Genomic DNA, 25,552 nt, shown 5'->3' with positions numbered 1-25,552 from the left:
TGTATTGTAATAATATATTTAAAAACTACATTTAATTAATAAAAAAATATTTTAATCCTATATTAAATATATTCATTAAACAATTAAAAATATATATATTAAAAAATAATCTGTATTAATATTCATAAAACATATTGTTTATTTTGTGTTATTTATTAATATTATGTATAGGCAATTAAATGTTCTACAGTCGTCCCTCACCACATCACGCTTCGAAGCTTGCGGCTTCACTACATTCCCACACAAGCACGTTCTATGTATGTTTGTTTGTCCTGAATGAAGCATTGTCAAGCATAAAAATGGCTAAATGAAGTAAAAATATCAATATTACAGTAATATTGGCCAGGAGATGAGACCAAAGCAATCAGAGACGAATAATTAGGGACACGAGACTTAAACGACACGATACATAAATAAATAAAAAGTGACTTTAATGTAAAGTTTGATTCTGTAATGTATATAAACAAAATTATTTTAATTCATAAGAAATTATTTAAAAATTAACATAAAACAAATTAATAAAACATATGAAAAAGTACTACATTCAAGAAAAAAATGTTTTTTATTTTTAATATTAGTTATTGATATTTTATATGATCAATCAAATGTTATAAAGTCATCCCTCGTCCCACGTCACGCTTCGAAGTTTGCGGCTAAATGAAGCATTTTCAAGCATAAAAACGGCAGACTGAAGTACAAATACTACAAATACTACAATACTACAGTCGTATGGGCCGCTACTGCACTGTTCAGTATCGTGGCCGCTGATTGGCTCAGCATCCAGTGCGGCCTTTGCTTGTGTATTTTTCTCATGTGTAAAGGGCTCTCATAATGTTAAAAATCATATTTAGAGGGTGTTTATGCAAAATAAAAAACACACACAAAAAAAAAACAGCAAAAATTTGAAGAAAAAGAGAATATTGGCTTAAATTTTGTCTTTGTTTTAACCAGCCCCTGGTGCAAAAGTACAAAAAAATAGGGAATATAACAGCAAAAATGTTTTTTAAAAAAAAGAAAAAAAGACAATATTGGGTTATTTTTTTAATCAGCCCGTGGTGCAAAAATACAAAAAAAATACAAGACAAAAATAAAAACAACAGAAAAATATTGGGAAAAAATAGAATATTGGATTATTTTTTGTGTTTTTTAATCAAAGATAAAAAACAACAAAAATTTGAAGAAAAAAAAAAAGAGAATATTGAGTTATTTTTAGTCTTTTTTTTGATCAGTGTCTGGTGCAAAAATGCAACCAAAAAAACTGAGAAAATAACATTTTGAAAAAAAGGATTGGGTTATTTTTAGTCTATTTTTTTCTTTTTTATCAGCCCCCGGTGCAAAAAAAAAAAAAAAAAATACAAGACAAAGATAAAAAAAACAACAGAAATATATTGGGAGAAAAGAGAATATTGGATTATTTTTGTCTTTTTTAATCAGTACTTGGAAAAAATAAATAAATAAAAAAAATGGGGGGGGGAATTAATATTGGGTTATTTTTAGTCTTTTTTTTTATCAGTGTGGTGCAAAGATAAATAAAAAATAAACGAGAATTTTTTATTTTTTTTTTAAAAGAGAATATTGGGTTATTTGTAGTCTTTTTTTTTTTCAAATCAGCCCCTGGTGCAAACATAGAAAAAAATACAAGACAAAGATAAAAACAACAGAAAAATATTGGGGGGGAAAAAGAGAATATTGTATTATTTTTAGTCTTTTTTAATCAGTTTGTGGTGGGGGTAAAAGAAAAAAAAGAAACAAAAAACAACTAAAATTTGGACAAAAAAGAGATTGGGTTATTTTTTATAAGTGTCTGGTGCAAAAAATAAAATAAAAAATAAGAGGTAAAAAAACTATTAAAAAAAAAAAGAAGCATATTGGGTTATTTTTTTGTCTTTTTTTGAATCAGCTCTTAGTGCGCAGTGTGGATGACAGGTTTGTGCGTGACGCTGATCTGGAAGCGCTGCTCAGCAGAAGTGACAACATCGGCTATCAAAATGTTGGCATGTCTGATTGATGCAATGACGACCTTGGTCTCCAAAGTTGTCCTCTTCGTCTCTGGGCTCATGTTCTTCATCCGTTAGCACAACAACACGCGCGACGACTCTCCTCTTACACGCCACTCAAAAAGAAGATCACACATGTCCATATGACACGTTTCATAGAAACTGCTATTAAAAGATGAATCATCTAACACACAGTAAGTGTGTTGCAGCAAAACAGGCAAAAATGCTGAATTGTACATTTGTTAAAAATAGACCAATATGCTAAAGAGTTATGCATGTAAAGAAAAGTTAGAAATTCTTTGTGCCTGTCTACCCTTCACTCTCACATTTGTGCTGTTTTGTTTTTTTCTAAAGTTTTTGTGTTTTTCCCCGGATGCTGATTAAAAAAGAAGTCTAACAGTAATAAAACGCTCAAAAGTTATACTTTACATGTAAAGACATTTTCACTTTTTCAGCAACAGCTCAACTTTTTTAATCAATGTAATTTTTCCCACATTTTTGCTGTTTTTTTTTTTCCATCTTTCTTTTTTTTTTGCGCTGCGGGCCAATAAAAAAGGGGGGAAAATGTTACAAATGTGATGGAACTTTTACTTTTGTGGCCTCAACAGTTCAACTTTTTCATTTTACTTTGAGTCAAGTTACTCTTTTTTGCTGTCATTTTTGTTGTTTTTTGTTGGTTTTTATGTCAAAGGCTTATTAAAAAGAGATTAAAAACAACCCATATGATAAAAATGTATACATGAACAGAAAATGTGGCTTTTAAACTTTAAAATAAAGTTTTTAACTTTATGTCTCTTGACTATTTTTTCCCTTTAATTTTTGCAGTTATATATCCTTTTTTTTTTTTTTTTTTTTTTCACCATGGGCTGTTTAAGAAAACAAAAAAAAAACTGATTTTTTTTAAAGAAAATAATAATAAAAAATAACCCAATATTCTCTTTATTTTATTTTTCTGATTTTTTATGTTGTATTCCTTAATTTTTTATTTTATTTTTTTGCACAAAGGGCTGGTTAAAAAAATATTAAAAATAACCCATTTTCTTGTGTTTTTGTTTATTTATTTATCTTTTTATCTAATTAAAAAAAGATTGAAAATCATCCAATATTTTCTTTTTTCCCCAAAAAATTATGTTTTTTTATTTTTGTCTTGTATTTTTTGGTATTTTTGCATTAAGGACTGATTAAAAAAAACTAAAAATAATCCTATATTGTCTATTCTCCCAAATTGTTTCTGTTGTTTTTATGTTTGTCTTGTATGTATTTTATATTTTTTGCACCATGGGCTGATTTTTTAAAACAAAAAGACTAAAAATAACCCAATATTCTCTTTATTTATTTGATTTTATTTTTTCAGGTTTTTGCTGCTGTATTCCATAATTTCTCCGTTTGCTTCCCTGTTAATAACAAAGAAACCTAAGAGGAGACTAAAAGTAACATAATATTCTCTTTTTTCCAAAATTGTTGCTGTTTTTTTCTCTGGGTTTTTAGTATTTTTGTACCAAGAACTGATTAAAAAAAGACTAAATATAACCGTATATTCTTTTTTTCCCCTATTTTTTTCTGTTGTTTTTTTATCTTTGTTGTGTATTTTTTGGTATTTTTGTCGTGCAATTTTTTTTATATTTTTGCACCAGGGGCTGATTTTTAAAAAAAGACTAAAAATACCTCAATATTCTCTTTGTTTTTCTAATTTTTGCTTTTGTATTCCCTAATTTTTTGTATTTTTGCACCAGGGGCTGATTAAAAAAAGACTAAAAGTAACACAATATTCTCTTTTTTTCCCAAATTGTTGCTGGGTTTTTTTCGGGGGTTTTTCTGGGTTTTTTGTATTTTTGCACCAAGAACTCATAAAAAAAAAAAAAAGACTAAAAATAACCCAATATTCCCTTTTTTCCCTCTTTTTTCTGTTGTTTTTTTTTATCTTTGTCATGTATTTGTTGGTATTTTTGCACCAGGGGCTGATTTGTTGTTGTTTTTAAGACTAAAAATAACCCAATACAGTATATATATATACACAGTATATATATTTCTTTATTTATTTTTCCCATTTTTGCTGTTATATTCCCTTTTTTTTTTTTTTATCTTTGCACCATGGGCTGATTTAAAAAAGACTACAAATAACCCAATATTCTATTTTTTCCCAGATATTACCAGTTTTTTTCTTGTATTTTGGGGGGTGTTCTTTGTTTGTTTGTTTTTTGCAATTTTGCACCAGGGACTGACTAAAAAAGAAACTGAAGATAATCCAATATGCTCTTTTTTTTTCTTTTTTCTTTTTGTCGTTTCCCACACATATCGTTGCACCAGAGGCTGATAAAAAAAAAAACAAGACTAAAAATAATCCAACATGCTTTTTTTTCAAATATTTTCCTGTTGGGCCCCCCCCCTCTTTTTTTATACATGTATATTTTTGCACCAGGGGCTGATTTTTAAAACAAAAAGTTGTTTTGTTTTTTTAAGACTAAAAATAACCCAATATTCTTTTTTTATATATATATTTATAGATTTTTTCCCATTTTTGCTGTTATATTCCCAAATTTTTTGTATTTTTGCACCAGGGGCTGATTAAAAAAAGACTAAAAATAACCCAATATTCTCTTTATTTATTTATTTTAAAATTCAAGTTTTGGCTGTTGTATTACCTAATTTTTGGTATTTTTGATTGAAAAAAAATAAATAAATAACCCAATATTATGTTTTTTCCCAGATTTTAGCTGTTTTTTTATTATTTTTTTGCCCCAGGCACTGATAGATAATCCAAAATGCTCTTTTTTTTTTTTTCTTACAATTTTTGTGCGGTTGGGTTATTTTTTTTCCGTTTTATATATACATATGTCGTTGCACCAGGGGCTGATAAAAACAAGACTAAAAATAATCCAACATGCCCTTTTTTTTTCGAATATTTTCCTGTTTGGTACCCCCCCTCCCCTTTTCTTTTTTTTTATATATATGTATATTTTTAACCCAAAATGTTTTTTTTAAAGACTAAAAATAACCCAATATTCTCTTTTTTTATTTTTTTCTTCCAATGATTGTCACACACACACTAGGTGTGGCGAAATTATTCTCTGCATTTGACCCATCACCCTTGTTCAGCCCCTGGGAGGTGAGGGGAGCAGTGGGCAGCCTCGGTGGCCGCGCCCGGGAATCATTTTTGGTGATTTAACCCCCAATTCCTACCCTTGATGCTGAGTGTGTGTATATATATATATATATATATATATATATATATATATATATATATATATATATATATATATATATATATATATATATATATATATATATATATACACACACACATGTATGTATTTATTTATTCCCATTTATGCTGTTGTATTCCCTAACTTTTGGTATTTTCGCACCAGGGGCTGATTAAAAAAACACTAAAAATAACCCAATATTCTCTTTATTTATTAATAATACCAGATTTTAGCTGTAATTTTAATTTCTTTATTTTAATTTTTTTGTCCGTTTGTTTTTTAGTATTTTTGCACCAGGGACTGATAAATAATCCAATATGCTCTTTTTTTTTAAAAATTTTTGCTGTTGATTTTTTTTTCCTTTTTCGTTTTATATATACATATATCGTTGCACCAGGGGCTGATAAAAACAAGACTAAAAATAATCCAACACGCTCTTTTTTTCAAATATTTTCCTGTTGGGTTTCCCCACCCCCCCCCCTTTTTTTATACATGTATATTTTTGCACCAGGGGCTGATAAAAAAAAAAAATTGGCCCCCTGGCCGCACTTTGTAAAGAATGTTGAATATTGTGCTGCTCAGTGCGCACTGATTGTGAGGGCCGAGAAAAAAGGAGGTTCAGGTTGTGTCAGACGTCCACGGAGGAACTATGCAGGCCGTGGGGGGGTGCAACAATGTGCTGACTTGGCAGCCTATATATAAATCTGCCATTTGGACACACTAATGCCACTTTACCTTATGAGGGAAGGGCCGCCCGCAGCACCTGCTCCAACAGAATACCATTGCAGATCAACTTCTCACACATGCACCCGCTGGATTGTTTTTCACACGCGCACACACACACGCAGGAGAGGGTGCAGGGGGGGGGGGGGGGGGGGGGGGGGCTACAAATGGTGTCCTCCTAACAATTAAAAGGTGTGTGCAGTCAACAACAAAAAAGGACAAAACGTCCAGAAGGCAGACATGGCGCGCGTCTAATCTCCTGTCAAAGGGTCTGCGCGTGCAACAAAAAAAAGAAAACAAACGTGCATGAGCCTTATCTCGGCGCTGGAGCGCGTCTCTGTGCGGGGGACCACCCCGATGAGGCCGCTATCATCTGCCTGCAGCCCGGCCCCCCCTTAACCCCCACCGTCACCCTCCGTGTCCTCCTGTACCCTCGCCAGGAGTGACGTGTCCTCCGCTTCGCACAATGACGTCTGCAAAGTTTTGGTTTGCGTTGGATTCGTGAATTCTACTCGGGGGGGGTCAAACACTGTGACCCCCACCGCCATCCCCCCTCCCCCCAAGCTAATCCCAGTGTTAGAGTCCCCGTTCGTGGACGTCCAAGTGTCAGCAGGCGCGTCCAAGTGGGTCATGTTTTTTTTTTTCATTCAAACCCGACGTCTGAATGCCGCAGGATGCTGTTTTTGTGCACGGGAGGCGTGAAAATGCACATTGGATCATTGCTTGACACTTTTACTCTCAAACTAAAGATGTCAGGAGGTTTAAAGTGACAGTACAGTCCAATATTCAGACTTTAGTGACACAGTCAGTGTTTTTAATGGCGTACAATATTCACTTCAGTTTATTTGTCATTAGTGACATAACAATGGTGACGTTTAACATTTTATGAACAATGTTTCAACGCAATTTGAAGATGTTAGTTGGTAAATACTGACATAATGGTGGTGATTATAAACATTTGGATGTACAATCTATGACTTACATTGAAATATGTTCAGTTGGTAATAATGGCACAATGATAGTGGTTATAATCTATTTCATGTACAATATTTCGAATATTTCCTTGGTTAATAATTGTTATTTTTTAATATTTTGAGTACAATATTTTTACTTTAATTATATTTATTCAGTTAGAAATTGTGATTGTTTGTATTTTGTGTACAACATTTTTTACTTATATTAATGAATAATTAGGATTCATAGTATTGTATGTAAAATATTTAAACTACAATTAATGATATATGAAATATTGATTTTATTTTTTTACATTTTTATGTACAATATTTTAAGATTAATTATGAGGTTTATTTGGTTATTAATGGTGATTTTCACAATTTGTATGTAATATAATTAGACTTTAATTAAATATGTTTATTTGGTTAATTTCGATATAAATACAGTGATTTTTATATTTTTATGTACAATTTTTCTGAGATAAATTAATATATTTATTTGATTAATAATAGTGATTTTTTTAAATTTTTATGTACAATATTTTGACTTAAATTAAAGATGTTTGGTTAAATTTGACATAATTACAAGGTTTTTTTTACATTTTCATGTACAATATTTTAAGATTAATTATGATGTTTATTTGGTTATTAATGGTGATTTTCACCATTTTTAAGTACAATATTTTGACTTTAATTGAATATGTTTATTTGATTAATTTTGCCATAAATACAGTGATTTTTACATGTTTATGTACAATATTTTTAGATAAATTAAGACGTTAATTTGGTTAGTAATAGTGATTTTCACCTTTTTATGTACAATATTTTGACTAAGTGAAACATGTTTCTTTGGTTAATTTTGACATAGATACAAGTGATTTTTATATTTTTATGTACAATATTTCTGAGATAAATTAAGATATTTATTTGATTAATAACAGTGATTTTTTATGTACAATATTTTGACTAAATTAAAGATGTTTGGTTAAATTTTGACATAAATACAACGTACAATGTACAATATTTTAAGATTAATTATGAAGTTTATTTGGTTAGTAATGGTGATTTTCACCATTTGTATGTACAATGTTTTGACTTAATTAATTAGATAGTTAATTTTGACATACATACAGTGACTTTTTGTATTTTATGTACAATATTTCTGAGATAAATTAAGATATGTCTTTGATTAATAATTTCTAAAAATAATTTCAATTTGTATGTACAATATTTTCACTTGAATTAAAGATATTTTGGTTAAATTTGACATAAATACAAGGTTTATTTTATGTACAATATTTTAAGATTAATTATGATGTTTATTTGGTTAGTAATGGTGATTTTCACCATTTTTATATACAATATTTTTACTTTAATTATTGATGTTTATTTGATAAATGTTGCCATAAATACAGTGATTTTTTACATGTTTATGTACAATATTTTTCGATAAATTAAGACGTTAATTTTGTTAGTAATAGTGATTTTCACCCTTTTTATGTACAATATTTTGACTTAAGTGAAACATGTTTTATTTGGTTAATTTTGACAAAGATACAGTGATTGATAATGTGTATGTACAATATTTCTGAGATGAATTAAGATATTTATTTGATTAATAATAGTGTTGTTTTTTTTTACATTTTTATGTACAATATTTTGACTTAAATTAGAGATGTATGGTTAATTTTGACATAAATTCAAGTAGTTTTTTTTAATTTTTATGTACAATATTTTAAGATTAATTATGATGTTTATTTGGTTGGTCATGGTGATTTTTACCATTTTTATGTACAATATTTTGACTTTAATTAAGGATGTTTGTTTGATTAATTTTGCCAAAGATACAGTGATGTTTACATGTTTATGTACAATATTTTGAGATAAATGAAGACGTTAATTTGGTTAGTAATGGTGATTTTATCATGGTTCTACATGTAAAGCGACTTTGGGTACTTAGAAAAGCGCTATATAAATCCCAGGTATTATTATTATTATTATTTTTATGTACAATATTTTGACTTAAGTGAAACATGTTTATTTGGTTAATTTTGACATAAATACAGTGATTTTTTATATATTTATGTACAATATTTCTGAGATAAATTAAGATATTAATTTGATTAATAATGGTAATTTTTTTATGTTCAATATTTTGATTTAAATTAAAGATGTTTGGTTAATTTTGACATAAATACAAGTGGTTTTTTTTACATTTTTATGTGCAATATTTTGATATAAATTAAAACGTTTATTTGGTTAATATTGGTTATTTTTAACCTTTTTATGTACAATATTTTGATATAAATTAAGACGTTTATTTGGTTGGTATTGGTTATTTTTAACCTTTTTATGTACATTATTTTTTACTTAATAAGTTTATTTGGTTAATAATGACGATTTTGTTTTTTCTATCACATATGGCAACATTTTGACTTCAATTAAAAAGTTTCACTTGGTTAACTTTGACATAATTATGGGGATTTTGAAAATGTTATGTACAATATTTTTTAACATAAATTAAGACATCTTTTTGGTTTAGGGATTAAAAAAAAAAAAGAATAATTATGTACCATATTTGGACCTAATTTAATGATGTTTATCTGGTTACGTTATAGCAATGTTTAAACTTTGGTAATTTTCAACCTTTTAATTTATAATATTTTCACTTAAATGGTTTGGTTGAAAATTTAAAAAATGTACCGTTATTTTATACATTATTTTAACTTAAATGAAAGACGTTTATTTTGTTCATTTTGACATAATTATAGTATTTTTTACATTATAATATTTCGACTTAAAGACGTCTGTATGTGGTTAATAATTGTGATTTTTACCATTATTTTATAAAATTTTTGATTTAAATACAATTATTTGATTAATTTAAACATAATTCTAGTATTTTTTTTATTTTGACATCTGTATGTGGTTGATAATGATATTTTTAACATACAGTAATTGTATACAATATTTTGACTTAAATGAAAAAAGTTTATTTTGCTAATTTTGAAGTATTTATAGTGATTTTTACATTATAATATTTTGACTTACAGACGTCTGTGTGGGGTTAATAATGGTCATTTTTACCGTTATTTTCATACAATATTTTAACATAAATTAAATGTGTTTATTTTGTTAATTTAGACGTAATTATTGTCATTTTTACATTATAATATTTTGACTTAAATACATCTATCTGTATGTGGTTAATAATTGTGATTTTCACCATTTTTTTATACAATATTTTGACTTAAATATATTTATTTGGTTAATTTAGACGTAATTTTTGTATTTTTTAAAATTATGACGTCTGTATGTGGTTGATAATGGTAGTTTTAACATTATTGTATACAGTATTTTGACTTAAATGAAAAACATTGATTTTGCAAAATTTTGACATATTTTTACAATATAATATTTTGACTTAAAGACGTCTGTATGTGGTTAATAATTGTGATTTTTACCAATTTTTTTATACAATATTTTGATTTAAATACATTTATTTGGTTAATTTAGACATTATTCTAGTATCTTTTTATTTTGACGTCTGTATGTGGTTTATAACAATATTTTTAACATTATTTTATACAATATTTTGACTTAAATGAAAAACGTTTATTTTGCTAATTTTTACATATTCAAAGTATTTTTTACATTATAATATTTTGACTTAAAGACGTCTGTATGTGGATAATAATGGTGATTTTTACCATTATTTTATACAAAATTTTAACTTAAATGAAAGACATTTATTTTGTTAATTTAGACTTAATTATTGTAATTTTTACATTATAATATTTTGACTTAAATGCATCGGTATGTGGTTAATAATTGTGATTTTTACCATTATTTTATACAATATTTTGACTTAAATGAAAGACGTTTATTTTGTTGATTTAGACATAATTATTGTAAGTTTTACATTATAATATTTCAACTTAAATACATCTGTATGTGGTTAATAGTTGTGATTTTTACCATTATTTTATACAATATTATGACTTAAATGTAAAACGTTTATTTTGTTCATTTTGACATAATTATAGTAATTTTTACATTATAATTTTTTGACTTAAAGACGTCTGTATGTGATTAATAATGGTGATTTGTATTATTATTTTATGCAATATTTTAAATTAAATACATTTATTTGGTTGATTTAGACATAATTCTAGTATTATTTTTTTTGACATCTGTACATGGTTGATAATGGTATTTTTAACATTATTTTATACAATATTTTAACTTAAATGAAAAACTTTTATTTTGCTAATTTTGACATATTTAGAGTACTTTTGACATTATAATCTTTTGACTTAAATACATCTGTATGTGGTTGATAATGGTGATTTTTACCATTATTTTATACAATATTTTAACCTAAATACATTTATTTGGTTAATTTAGACATAATTCTAGTATTTTTTTTTACACGATAGTAATTAGACTTAAATACATCTGTATGTGGTTAATAATTGTGATGTTTACTATTATTTTATACAATACAATTTGTTCATTTTGACATAATTATAGTAATTTTTACATTATAATATTTTTACTTAAAGATGTCTGAATGTGCTTAATAATGGTGATTTTTACCATTATTTTATACAATATTTTAACTTAAATACATGTATTTAGTTAATTTAGACATAATTCTAGTATTGTTTTATTTCCATGTCTGTATGTAGTTAATAATGGTATTTTTAACATTATTTTATACAATATTTCGACTTAAATGAAAAATGTTTATTTTGCTAATTTACACATATTTATAGTAGTTTTTACATTATAATATTTTGACTAAATGACGTCTGTATGTGGTTAATAATGGTGATTTTTACCATTATTTTATACAATATTTTAACTTAAATGACAGAGGATTATTTTGTTAATTTTGACATAATTATTGTATTTTTTACATTACAATATTTTGACTTAAATACATCTGTATGTAGTTAATAATTGTGATTTTTACCATCATTTTATACAATATTTTGACTTAAATAAAAGACGTTTATTTTGTTAATTTAGACGTAATTATTGTAAGTTTTACGTTATAATATTTCAACTTAAATACATCTGTATGTGGTTAATAATGGTGATTTTTACCATTATTGTATACAATATTTTGAGCGGAAGAAAATAGATGGATGGATGGATGGATGGATGGATGGATGGATGGATGGATGGATGGATGGATGGATGGATACCCTTATTTGGTTGATTTAGACATCATTTTAGTATTTTTTATTTATTTTGACGTCTGTATGTGGTTAATAACGGTAATGTATAATTATTTTATACAATATTTTGACTTAAATGAAAAACGTTTCTTTTGTTAATTTTTAAATATTTCGAGTAATTTTTACATTATAATATTTTGAATTAAAAATGTCTGTATGTGGTTAACAATGGTGATTTTTTTACCATTATTTTATACAATATTTTAACTTAAATACATTTATTCGGTTAATTTAGACTTGATTCCTGTATGTGTTAATTTTGACGTCTGTATGTGGTTGATAATGCTATTTTTAACATTATTTCATACAATATTTTGACTTAAATGAAAAACTTTTATTTTGCTCATTTTGACATATTTAGAGTAATTTTTACATCATAATATTTTGACTTAAAGACGTCTGTATGTGTTTAATGATAGTCATTTTTACCAATTTCTTTACACAATATTTTAACTTAAATGAAAGACGTTTATTTAGTTAATTTAGTCGTAATTATTGTAATTTTTACATTATAATATTTTGACCTAAAGACGTCTGTATGTGGTTAATAATGGTGATTTTTACCATTATTTTATACAATTTTTTAACCTAAATACATTTATTTGGTTAATTTAGACATAATTCTAGTATTTTTTTATTTTTGACTTGGCAACTTTATTTGGTTATTCCGAGATACTTATAGTGGGGTTTTTTTTGGTGTTTTTTTTAACATATTATGCAAAATATTTGAATCTAAATTAAAGATGTGCAATTGGTTAATAATAAAAGTGACTTTTTATTTGAATGTAAAATTGATTTGAACTGAAGATGATTATTTGGTCAATGATACCATAACGATCTGGATTATGAACAAGTTTACAAACTTAGTTGCGTTGTTTCAAGTGTATTGCCTGAAGTAGAATGTGTGAAAATTGACAGTATTCATATTTAGGAGTGTGAAGATGGAAGAAGTTTTCTTACCTGATCTCTTGTCGTCTCAGCGGGAGACTTGAGCGCGTCAAGGTCGTGTTTATCCCGGCCAAGTAAAGTCAGTCCATTCGGGTCTTCATTGCCAACTTAAGTCCTCTGGGAGTCGGAGCTGCGCTGACGAGTGCGGGGCGGCAGAGCGGCTCAGATTCGGTTCTTGCGGGAGGGTTCTGTTCCTTCCGAGCGTCTCCTTGCACGAGTTATTCCTGGTCCGGCGCGGCGTGGACGTGAAGTCGGTCCGAGTGCGTCCCAGTGACGGATGAAGACACGCAGGACAGATAAGACCTCCTCCTTCGCGCTCATTGGGGGACAACTTCTCATCAACTTCGTCTTTCTTTGGGAAGAAAAACATGTCCTCGCTCAGCTGCTTCTGGAATCTGTCAGCATCGATGACGTTTCAAACTATTTCAAAGTAAAAGGAAAAAAAAAAGTGCGAATTGTGACTTATTAGCGTGGTGCTTTTAATTTGGCAACTTTGTATGAAGAGCAAACTATTAAGCACTAAATACACATCAAATATACATATATTTACATATGATATGTTATTTCACAACCAGCATGTTTTAAAATAATCGTTTGACATTTAAAAAGGCACTTAAAAACGTGTCTAAGGTTGAAAAAGTGAACTTTTTTAGTACGCTTGTTTATGATTACGCTTGCTAGACCGCCATCTAGCGGCGGCTTGAATGCACAGCATCCAATTAGGCTGTAAAAAAAAAATTGAAATTATTGCCTCAAAATCAAAAGAAAATCGACATTTTGAAATAACTTCAATATCACAATTATCACTTATATCATTATTTCGATTTTTTTTTTTAAATCTCATAATTATGCATATTTTATTTAATTCAACTTTCTATTTCATAATTATGACTTTTCATGTCATAATTTCGACCTTTTCCATGTCATGATTATTGCTTTTTTAATTTCCTAATATTCACTTTCATGATTTCGGCTCTCTTATCTCATTATTGTGACTTTTTATTCTATAAATTTCGAAAATTATAACTTACAGTGCGGGTATGTTTTCGGTGTCAAAAACAGGCTGTGATAAATTGATGTTGTTCATTTTAAAAAATGCGATTTAAAAAGTAAATCCTACTTCATGGACAAGGAACCAAATGTGGTCATCTACAGTGGGCAATCATCGAAGAGTAATAATGATAATAATCGACCGCAAGTGTCCAATGTAATATGATTATGATACTCAAAATATTGTTTTTAAAACGCAGAACTGATAAATAATTGGTTTATGCTTCTTATTTTAATTATTACACTTAATCTGCTGCCACCCTGCGGTAGTTTGATGGTATGACACCTACGTATAATAAACTACTGTGACCTCCATGTGCATAGTTAGTTTTTTTGATTGATTGAAACTTTTATTAGTAGATTGCTCAGTTCAGTACATATTCCGTACAATTGACCACTAAATGGTAACACCCGAATAAGTTTTTCAACTTGTTTAAGTCGGGGTCCATGTAATCAATTCATGGTTTCACCATCCAAACGAGAAAATATACAAATAGTCAATAGATGTAACTATAGCATTATAATATAGATTCCTCATTTTTGTATTATATATTTTCCGACTAAACATGGGTTATCATAACCATATCACTCGATTTTGTTTAGCGTGCAGTCACACAACCCAACCACCGGCGGCAGCACAGAACTTATCGAAAGCACCGCCCGCACCTCAACCGTAGAAGAAGATGAACCCGGAAGTGAACAAACAAATCACTGCTAATAATTGTCCAATACTATTATTGTTATTATTTATGTAAACATTTAAAAGTTGAAACTTTAAAAAAATGAGTTCGCCAGACGAAAAACACGGAACGAAACGACCTCTGTCCCCAAGTGAAGTGAGTCGATGTTTGAAATCATCAAATAGAAACAGTTCGGCAACGGCCAGCTTTCTGTTAGCTCGTTGGCTAATATTTAATATATCGTTCATAAATACTCTACATTTAACAAAAGAAATACAATTTAATACAGAATTAAGTAATGAATGCAGAATACCTACACCTACTGGAGCTAGCATAATAAATGTTGCTGTTAGTGTCACTAGTCATGTATTAGACCTGCAGTATATTATTTTTTTATTAGTGCCTCCAAAAGCATTCACACACATGCTTTTCTACACCAAAATTCATCTATTTATTCTTCTACTTCTCCAGATTTTGGCGCGTTCTACCTTCCACATTTTCCATCCGATTCCAACCGTTCCAAACTTCAAGAATCGCTGGCTTTCCTTTGACAAATTCCAAAATTTCCCAGAATTCCAGGTTTTCCGGGACATTTTTCCCATTCCAAATGAATTGGCCATTTTTCAAACTTCCACCGTTTCCACATTTTTCAACCGATTCAAACCATTCCACCTTCAACATATTCCATTCATTCGGGACATTCAAATGATAATTTTTCCAAATTAAAATTATTCCCATAATTCTTAGTTTTCCAAACCCTATTTTCACCCTTTTTTCTGTCGACTACTCCTCCCACATTTTTCAACCGTTCCACCGTCAATACATTTCTCTTAATCAGGACAAAAAAACAAAGTCGTTTTTTGAACTGGAAAAATTCCTGGTTTTCCCGAAATTATAGGAATTCCGTAATACCATTTCTGAATTAAAAATGTTACTACTTCAACATTTTTCGACCGTTTTGAAAAATTCCAACACCACTACTCATTCAGAATATTACATTTTTTTTTACCATTTTCCAAAAAAATCCTCTATATGCGGAATTCCCAAATGTTCATGAAATTCCCATTGAAATGAATGGGACATTTTTTAAAGTTCCACAACTCCTACATTCAAACCATTCCAACATCAACACATTCCACTCATCCTGGACATTCAAACTAACAATGTCCCAAGTTCCAAAGCGAATTCCGGTTTTCCTGGAAATTCAAACTATTCAACATTCAAACCATTCCAACATTCAAACTATTCTTACATTCATACTACATTCTATCAGCATTTCACTTCAACTTCAGCATTGGAGCATTCACACGCAATTCCTTCAGGAACTGCCTCATCTATTTAATTTTTGTTAACCCGATTAATCACAGTAAATTGCTTGCTTAAATTAACCTTTAAAAAAGACCCCAATATTTCGACACAAATGCTATTTCATTACAATAAAAAAAAAATTGTTAGTTAAATGCACCTAATTTAATTGCTCAAAAACCGGTATCTAAAGTTTATTTTGAAGTATATTTTGTGTATGCATATGCATCAACCTGATCACTCACCTTATATGAAACCCACGTTGCCTTTCAGGGAACCATTCAATGTTAAGGTAAAGGAGCTCAAAATAAATTCATGCAAAAAAATAATATTTCAGGAAATAAACTGCGGGATTAATCATTTTTTTGTGATTAATCACATGACTTAAGGCGTTATTTTTGACAGCCCTATAATGTTTATAGACATTATTTTGTAGCTGGTGATGTTATTTTTCTGTGTGAAGAGACAGGTGTGCCAGGTGAGTGACCGTTAAGAGGTTTATACCTGCAGGAGTGGGATTCAGCTGACCCAGGAAGTGACGAGAGAAGGCGGACATTTTTACGGCTGATGGGAGCCTCCAAGGTGGGCCTAAAGTTGCTCTCATTTGGACTACCACTATTTGTGAATACATGTCCTCCTTCTTAGAAAGAACAAGCGGGACGCCTGGTCGTCGTAAACCACAAGTCAACGCCACATTTCTGCAGCAGTAAGCAAAATAAGATCCTTTTTTAACCGCAGTAACTTTTTTACTTACTTGGGGTTTAGTGGGGGAAAAAAAACTGCCATTCCATCGAAATTACCCGGGTAAAAAAGTTTTTCCCCCACAGCCCAAGTTTGCCCTCAAAAGCCCAGGAACGTTTGCGGGGAGAACTGTGTGCTACTGTCTGTCACATTTTTGCACACTGGCTATTTTTAAGCAGGTGTGTTTATCTCGTTATTGCAAGATACATTTCCACCATCTGTAGAGATGAAATGTACAAACCCCGTTTCCATGTGAGTTGGGAAATTGTGTTAGATGTAATTATAAACGGAATACAATGATTTGCAAATCCTTTTCAACCCATATTCAATTCAATGCACTACAAGGACAAGATATTTGATGTTCAAACTCATAAAATTTATATTTTTTTTGCAAATAATAATTAACTTAGAATTTCATGGCTGCAACACGTGCCAAAGTAGTTGGGAAAGGGCATGTTCACCACTGTGTTACATGGCCTTTCCTTTTAACAACACTCAGTAAACGTTTGGAAACTGAGGAGACACATTTTTTAAGCTTCTCAGGTGGAATTCTTTCCCATTCTTGCTTGATGTACAGCTTAAGTTCTTCAACAGACCAGGGGTCTCCATTGTGGTATTTTAGGCTTCATAACGCACCACACATTTTCAATGGGAGACAGGTCTGGACTACAGGCAGGCCAGTCTAGTACCCGCACTCTTTTACTATGAAGCCACTTTGATGTAACACGTGGCTTGGCATTGTCTTGCTGAAATAAGCAGGGGCGTCCATGGTAACGTTGCTTGGATGGCAACATATGTTGCTCCAAAACCTGTATGTACCTTTCAGCATTAATGGCGCCTTCACAGATGTGTAAGTTACCCATGTCTTGGGCACTAATACACCCCCATACCATCACAGATGCTGGCTTTTCAACTTTGCGCCTATAACAATCCGGATGGTTCTTTTTCTCTTTGGTCCGGAGGACACGACGTCCACAGTTTCCAAAAACAATTTGAAATGTGGACTCGTCAGACCACAGAACACTTTTACACTTTGTATCAGTCCATCTTAGATGAGCTCAGGCCCAGCGAAGCCGACGGCTTTCTGGGTGTTGTTGATAAACGGTTTTCGCCTCGCATAGGTGAGTTTTAACTTGCACTTACAGATGTAGCGACCAACTGTAGTTACTGACAGTGGGTTTCTGAAGTGTTCCTGAGCCCATGTGGTGATATCCTTTACACACTGATGTCGCTTGTTGATGCAGTACATCCTGAAGGAACGAAGGTCACGGGCTAAGCTGCTTACGTGCAGTGATTTCTCCAGATTCTCTGAACCCTTTGATGATATTACGGACCGTAGATGGTGAAATCCCTAAATTCCTTGCAATAGCTGGTTGAGATGGGTTTTTCTTAAACTGTTCAGCAATTTGCTCACGCATTTGTTGACAAAGTGGTGACCCTCGCCCCATCCTTGTTTGTGAATGACTGAGCATTTCATGGAATCTACTTTTATACCCAATCATGGCACCCACCTGTTCCCAATTTGCCTGTTCACCTGTGGGATGTTCCAAATAAGTGTTTGATGAGCATTCCTTAACTTTATCAGTATTTATTGCCACCTTTCCCAACTTCTTTGTCACGTGTTGCTGGATCAAATTCTAAAGTTAATGATTATTTGCAAAAAAAAAAAAAGTTTATCAGTTTGAACATCAAATATGTTGTCTTTGTAGCATATTCAACTGAATATGGGTTGAAAATGATTTGCAAATCATTGTATTCCGTTTATATTTACATCTAACACAATTTCCCAACTCATATGGAAACGGGGTTTGTAAAATGTAGAGCATTGGTGTCAAACGTACGGCCCGAGGGCCGGATTAGGCCCGCAAACAGGTTCTATCCGGCCCGCAGGATGAGTTTGCTAAGTATAAAAATTAACCTAAAATTTTTGAATGAAAGAAATAGCTGTTCTAAATGTGTCCGCTGGATGTCGCAATAGCAATTATTTGTATCTTTGTAGATGATGCTTCATATGTACAAAATGAACCACATGAAGTTAGTACATCAGTCGAGGAAAATGATCAAACTCCAAAAATAACATTCTGTAATTTGATTTTGCTATAATTATTTATCCTGATAGATTGAAAATTAACACCAATGAGTTGACTGATGAACATTATCACATTATTTATTTAGAAAATATAAATAACGAGAAATAAAGATAGAATACTATTAACCGCATCATGCGAGTGTAAAAAAAAACCCAACAACATTATGATTTGTACAATTTCAGAATGTGCTTGTTCTATTTTTAAACAAAGAAAACAATCTGAAGTTGTTTTTATTTTTTAAGTTATCTTGCCGTGATTTTACCAGTCCGGCCCACTTGGGAGTAGATTTTTCTCTAAGTGGCCCCCGATCTAAAATGAGTTTGACACCACTGATGTAGAGAGTTGATGTTCACAAATGAATCGAGTGTTTTGAACGGCTCTTTTAAGTGAACGATGACAACCGACAACCAGTTGGTTTACATACAAAAATATATAAATATATATTTATTTTCTATTTCATGTATTTTGTTTGATTTTGTTACAGTAAATTTCCTGTATAGTAGTACAATTTTGTTCTCACATTTTTATTATGTCCTAATTTTTATTGTAGTTATTTATTTATTTTTAAATTCATTAATACATTTTATTCTATATTATTATTTGTGTATTTTTTTTCCATATTGTTAAAATTCAAGATATGGGTGAGAAAAATTCTAACTCGTGATGTCGCAGTAGTGAGTGATTATAAACATTTTGTGTGCAATAACTTTAGTATTTATTAATTTCAAATGGACGCTGGATATTCATGAACATTCAAAATTAAAATATACCATAATTAGCAAGTAGTCCCCATTACTTGGCTTAAATTAAGATGTTTATTTCATTCGTAATCGTGATTTCCAAATTTTTATGTACAATTTTTTAATTTAAATAAAACATGTTTATTTGGATAATTTTGACATAAATACAGTGATTTTTACATGTTTATGTACAATATTTTGAGACAAATTAAGATAAGTATTTGGTTAACAATGGTGATTTTTTTTTTTGATTTTTTTTTTTTTACATTTTTATGTACAGTATTTTGATATAATTTAGGCTGTTTATTTGGTTAATAATGGTATTGTTTTACCTTTTTTATGTACAATATTTTTTACTTAATTTAAGAAGTTTATTTGGTTAATAACGGGGTTTTTTTCCTATCATTTCTATGTCAACATTTTTACTTCAATTATAAAGGTTTATTTGGTTAATTATGGGGATTTTTAACAATGTTATGTAAAATATTTTAACAAATTAAGACATTTATTTGGTAAATATTAGGACTTAAATTATTAATTTAAATATATAGAAATACATTTGTTTTTAATTATGTTTCAGTTGTAGTTTTATTTATACTTTTTGTATTCATTAATACATTTTATTCTAAGTAATTATGTGTATTTTTTTTCCACATTGTTAAAATTCTAGAGATTTTTTTTCGCTAACTGAACCAGATGTGTTAATAAATACTTGCATTTCAACAAAAACATTTCTTTTTTTGTTTAAAATGAATAATATTAATATCGTGTTTATTTACCTGACGGTGTAGAAAATTACCACCACCCTATATGTCGTCAGTTTGATTAGAATACATTTCCCGGAACACAAACCACACGTAAGTATTCTACCCTGGTGGGACAATTATGGAAGTTAATTACTGTTTTTATCACGAAAGCTTTTTTGGACACTAAATTTACGCAACTGATTTTTTTGCATTTGAATTATTTTTTACATCAGATTGTACTGACAATTTCATTAAATAAAAATTTGTGAGCAAAATTTGTTTTTTAAAAATGCAGTTTCGTAAAACACTGTTTTACAATTCAGTGTGTAAAAATTTCAGTGTATGAAAAATTCAGTGCAGAAATATTGGTTGCTTTTTGTTGTTTTTTATTAAGAAACCAAAATGTCTGCACGGAATTTTTTACACTATATTTTAACAGATGGATTTTTTTGTGTTTGGATTTTGTGAACCAATTTTTTTTTTACTTCAAATTATCCTGACAATTTAATTGAATACAAATTTGTGAGCAAAATGTGTTTGAACAATTTCTTAAAATACAGTGTTTTAAAATTCAGTGTGAAAAAATCATTGTAAAAAATATTTTGTGTAAAGAATTTCAGTGCAGAAATATTGGTTGTATTTATTTATTCATTTTATTTTTTATATTTTGTTGCTTTTTTCGAAGACCTATATATATATTTTCGAAGACCTATATTTCGAAGACCTATATTTCTGCACTGATTTTTTACACCAAATTTTCAAACACTCTATTTAACAAACTGATTTTTTTTTTACTTCAAATCATACTGACAATTTAATTGAATAAAAAATGCCTGAGCAAAATTTGTGTAAAAAAAACTGCAAAACTTTCAGTGCAGATATATTGTTGCTTGTTTTAAGTAACCAATATTTCTGCACTGATTTTTTTAATTAGTTTTTTTTTTTAAACAACCAATATTTCTGTTCTGTATTTTTATTGATTTATTGATTTATTTTTTAATTGCTGCTTTTTATTAAGAAATCAGTATTTCTGCACTGAATTGTATTTATTTATAAATTCATTTTATTTTTATTTTTTTAAGAAATCAATAGTTCTGCACTGAATTGATTTACACTGATTTTTTACATACTCAATTTTAAAACATACACAAAAAAAAATCAGTTGACAAAATTCAAACGCAAAAACAACAAAATGAACCTTTTATAGAAAATGCATATAATATAAAAACGTGCTTTATTTGATGTATTTGTTTACATTCCCTTGCAGAGGAAATAACAATGATTGATTTGAATATGCTTACCAAAGATATGAATTTGTCACAGAAACTGTCTCTTCGATGCAAACCTCTCCACCACTACGTGCAAGACCAACGAGCTGTCAAAGGACCTGAGGGACAAGATTGTAGACCTGCACAAGACCGGGATGGGCTACAAGACCATCAGCAAGAAGCTTGGTGAGAAAGAGACCACGGTCGGTGCCATCATCCGGAAATGGAAGAAGTACAAAACAACGGCCGACAGCAGATTTCACCTGCTGGAGTAATGATGGCGGCAAGGAAGGTGAGGGAGCTGCACACAATCCCGAGCGAGGATCGGATTCATGATCTTTATTTGCAGTGTCTGTCACCCGACGTACCGCCAGTAGAGGGTCGGATGCCAAAGCCTGGGGCGACGCCCGGCAAAAGCAGCGAGTCCAAAGACGCAGAGCGCAAAGTTTGTTATCCGAACCAGAAATAATTCCCGAACAGAGAGAGTGAGAGCTATAAATGTAACCACAATTACAAAATGTCGCCTGTCAAGTCATAGCTTTTTTCACATTTTTCAATTTTATTTAATATACTGTGTGTGTATATATATATATATATATTCAGTATAGGGTGTAGAAAAAACAATTGTCGAATGAATCGCAATTTTTCTTTATAACGATTTTTAATACATTTTTAAAAATTGGAAAATCGATTAATTTTTTTTAACATGTTTTTTTGTTTTTTTAAGCTGTCCTGTCCAGCCACTCAGGCAAATCATATTGTTGATGCAGATGATCTATATCTGCTGTACAGATTTACTTTAGAAAAGAGAAATGTTGGATACTTCTCTTGTTGCCTTATTTGTCCATTCATTTTGTACCGCTTGTCCCTTTCGGGGTCGCGGGGGGTGCTGAAGCCTATCTCAGCTGCATTTGGGCGGAAAGCGGGGTACACCCTGGACAAGTCGCCACCTCATCACAGGGCCAACACAGATAGACAGACAACATTCACACTCACATTCACACACTAGGGCCAATTTAGTGTTGCCAATCAACCTATCCCCAGGTGCATGTCTTTGGAGGTGGGAGGAAGGCGGAGTACCCGGAGGGAACCCACACAGTCACAGGGAGAACATGCAAACTCCACACAGAAAGATCCCAAGCCCGGGATTGAACTCAGGACTACTCAGGACCTTCGTATTGTGAGGCACATGCATTAACCCCTGTTCCACCGTGCTGCCCCTTATATGTATTTGACTTTATTAAATGTTTAAGTAGAATTTTATTAAACAAAACCAGTTTTCTTTTAAGTAATATAGAAATTGATCAGAACGGTTTATTTCATGGAGGAATGTAGTTAATCATAGAATTGGCACTCAATGTTATGAAAAAAGTATTGATTATGAATTGAGAATCAATTCTAAATCGAATCGTTTCCCTCAAGAATCGATTCGAATTGTGTAGCCCAAAGATATTCACAGCCCTTTATTTATTTATTTATATATATATATATATATATATATATATATATATATATATATATATATATATATATATATATATATATATATATATATATATATATATACACACACACAGGACTGTCTCAGAAAATTACAATATTGTGATACAGTTCTTTATTTTCTGTAGTGCAATTAAAAAAACAAAAATGTCATACATTCTGGATTCATTACACAACTGAAATATTGCAAGCCTTTTATTATTTTAATATTGCTGATTATGGCATACAGCTTAAGAAAACTCAAAAATCGTATCTCAAAAAATTAGAATATTTCCTCAGACCAAGTAAAAAAAAAAAAGATTTATAACAGCAAAACAAAATCAAACATTTGAAAATGTCAATTAGTGCACTCAGTACTTGGTTCGGAATCCTTTTGCACGGATTACTGCATCAATGCGGCGTGGCATGGAGGCAATCAGCCTGTGGCATTGCTGAGGTGTTATGGATGCCCAGGATGCTTCAATAGCAGCCTTTAGCTCATTTGCATTATTGGGTCTGGTGTCTTTCAGCTTCTTCTTCACAATACCCCACAAATTCTCTATGGGGTTCAGGTCAGGGGAGTTGGCAGGCCAATGGAGGACAGTAATGCCATGGTCAGTAAGTACACCAGTTACTAGTGGTTTTGGCACTGTGGGCAGGTGCCAGATCATGCTGGCAAATGAAATCATCATCTCCATAGAGCTTTTCAACAGATGGAAGCATGTAGTGCTCTAAAATCTCTAGAGGCGTCTGACTTGGGCAATGGAAAAGAAGCACTGGACAGTTGCAGAGTGGTCCAGAGTCCTGTGTTCAGACGAAAGCAAGTTTTGTATTTTATTTGGAAGTCAAGGTGCTAGAGTCTGGAGGAAGGCTGGAGAGAAGCAAAATCCAAGTTGCTTGAAATCCAGTGTGAAGTTCCCACAGTCAGCAATGGTTTGGGGAGCCATGTTAGCTGCTGTTGTTGGTCCACTGTGTTTCATCAAGTCCAGAGTCAATGCAGCTGTGTACCAAGAGATTTCAGAGCACTACATGCTTCCATCTGTTGAAAAGCTCTATGGAGATGATGATTTCAAATTATCATGGTTCTACATGTAAAGCGACTTTGGGTACTTAGAAAAGCGCTATATAAATCCCAGGTATTTTTATTTTTATTTTTTTATTGAAGCATCCTGGGCCTCCATAACACCTCAGCAATGCCACAGGCTGATTGCCTCCATGCCACGCCGCATTGATGGCAGTAATCCGTGCAAAAGGATTCCCAACTAAGTACTGAGTGCATTAATTGACGTTTTCAAATGTTTGATTTTGTTTTGCTGTTATAAAAAATTTTTTTTTTCTTGGTCTGAGGAAATATTCTAATTTTTTTAGATACAATTTTTTAGTTTCCTTAAGCTGTATGCCATAATCAGCAATATTAAAATAATAAAAGGCTTGCAATATTTCAGTTGATGTGTAATGAATCCAGAATGTATGACATTTTTTCTTTTTTTAATTGCATTACAGAAAATAAAGGACTTCATCACAATATTCTAATTTTCTGAGACAGTCCTGTGTGTGTGTATATATATATATATATATATATATATATATATATATATATATATATATATATATATATATATATATATATATATATATATATATATATATATACATACAGTATGTATATATGGGGTAAGCGCTAATGAAGAATAAACAGCCGAAAGAGAAAGAGGTAATACACTGATGCCACCTGGTGGTTGTTTGAGCACACTGCAGCCAGTCCTAAATAGTGCCCCTCAATGCTTCAATCACATGCAGGATTCTCACAGAAATTAGGCAAAAACACAACCTTGCCTCCTGTAATTTAGAAGTAAACCTATTTGTTGTAGTAAAATGTCTGCTGGTGTAGTGAACCTTAAAGTATGACTTATAAGTTTGCTGTAAAAAATGATCTGCAACATGTTACTGATATAGTCATTTACAGTGCACGTTCAACTCCAAGCCGATCAATGAAGACGCTGATTGTAGTTATGTATAACAACAAATTAATAAAAGTTTTGGGCTCTCGTCGTTTTTTTATAATTCATTTTTGGATAAAAAAAACTAATATTGATATTACTATTAATAGTGTTGCTTTTATACATTTCTAGTATTTGTAGGTCTTCTCAATTGCTTAAGCCAAGGGGCGCTTTTTAACCTGGTTTGAAAAGGTGTTATTATAATTTAGATTCCAAATAATATATTACAAGAATTCTGTCCAATCAAGAATCGATTCCGAATTGAATTGAGAGGCGCCCAAAGATTCCCACAATTACTTTTTTTATTACAAATAATTGACTGCCCCCTGGTGGTCAGTCTATACTAAACTGCTGTAATGGTGACCGCCTTGTGCTCAATTTTA

General features: G+C 30.6%; 1 protein-coding gene and 1 long non-coding RNA gene across 2 annotated transcripts in view; one reads left to right on the top strand and one right to left on the bottom strand.

Annotated features, from left to right (window-relative positions):
• The window catches only part of LOC133646903 (transcription factor SOX-6-like), a 281,000-nt gene extending 266,154 nt beyond the window's left edge, over positions 1-14,846 (bottom strand). Inside the window, 2 exon segments of the mRNA XM_062042819.1 lie at positions 13,083-13,490; positions 14,787-14,846. The gene's annotated coding sequence lies outside the window, so the exon portion shown is untranslated.
• LOC133646905 (uncharacterized) lies at positions 14,805-22,515 on the top strand. Its single transcript, XR_009825379.1, has 5 exons — positions 14,805-14,956; positions 16,569-16,687; positions 16,751-16,811; positions 21,746-21,982; positions 22,040-22,515. It is a non-coding gene; the product is annotated as an uncharacterized LOC133646905 (long non-coding RNA).
• The last annotated feature ends 3,037 nt before the right edge of the window (positions 22,516-25,552 follow it).

The sequence above is a fragment of the Entelurus aequoreus genome, linkage group LG03 (assembly GCF_033978785.1).
Source record: "Entelurus aequoreus isolate RoL-2023_Sb linkage group LG03, RoL_Eaeq_v1.1, whole genome shotgun sequence".
NCBI classification, from domain to species: domain Eukaryota; kingdom Metazoa; phylum Chordata; class Actinopteri; order Syngnathiformes; family Syngnathidae; genus Entelurus; species Entelurus aequoreus.
The sequence above is the reverse complement of the archived record's forward strand: the minus strand, read 5'-3'. Positions and strand labels throughout refer to the sequence as shown.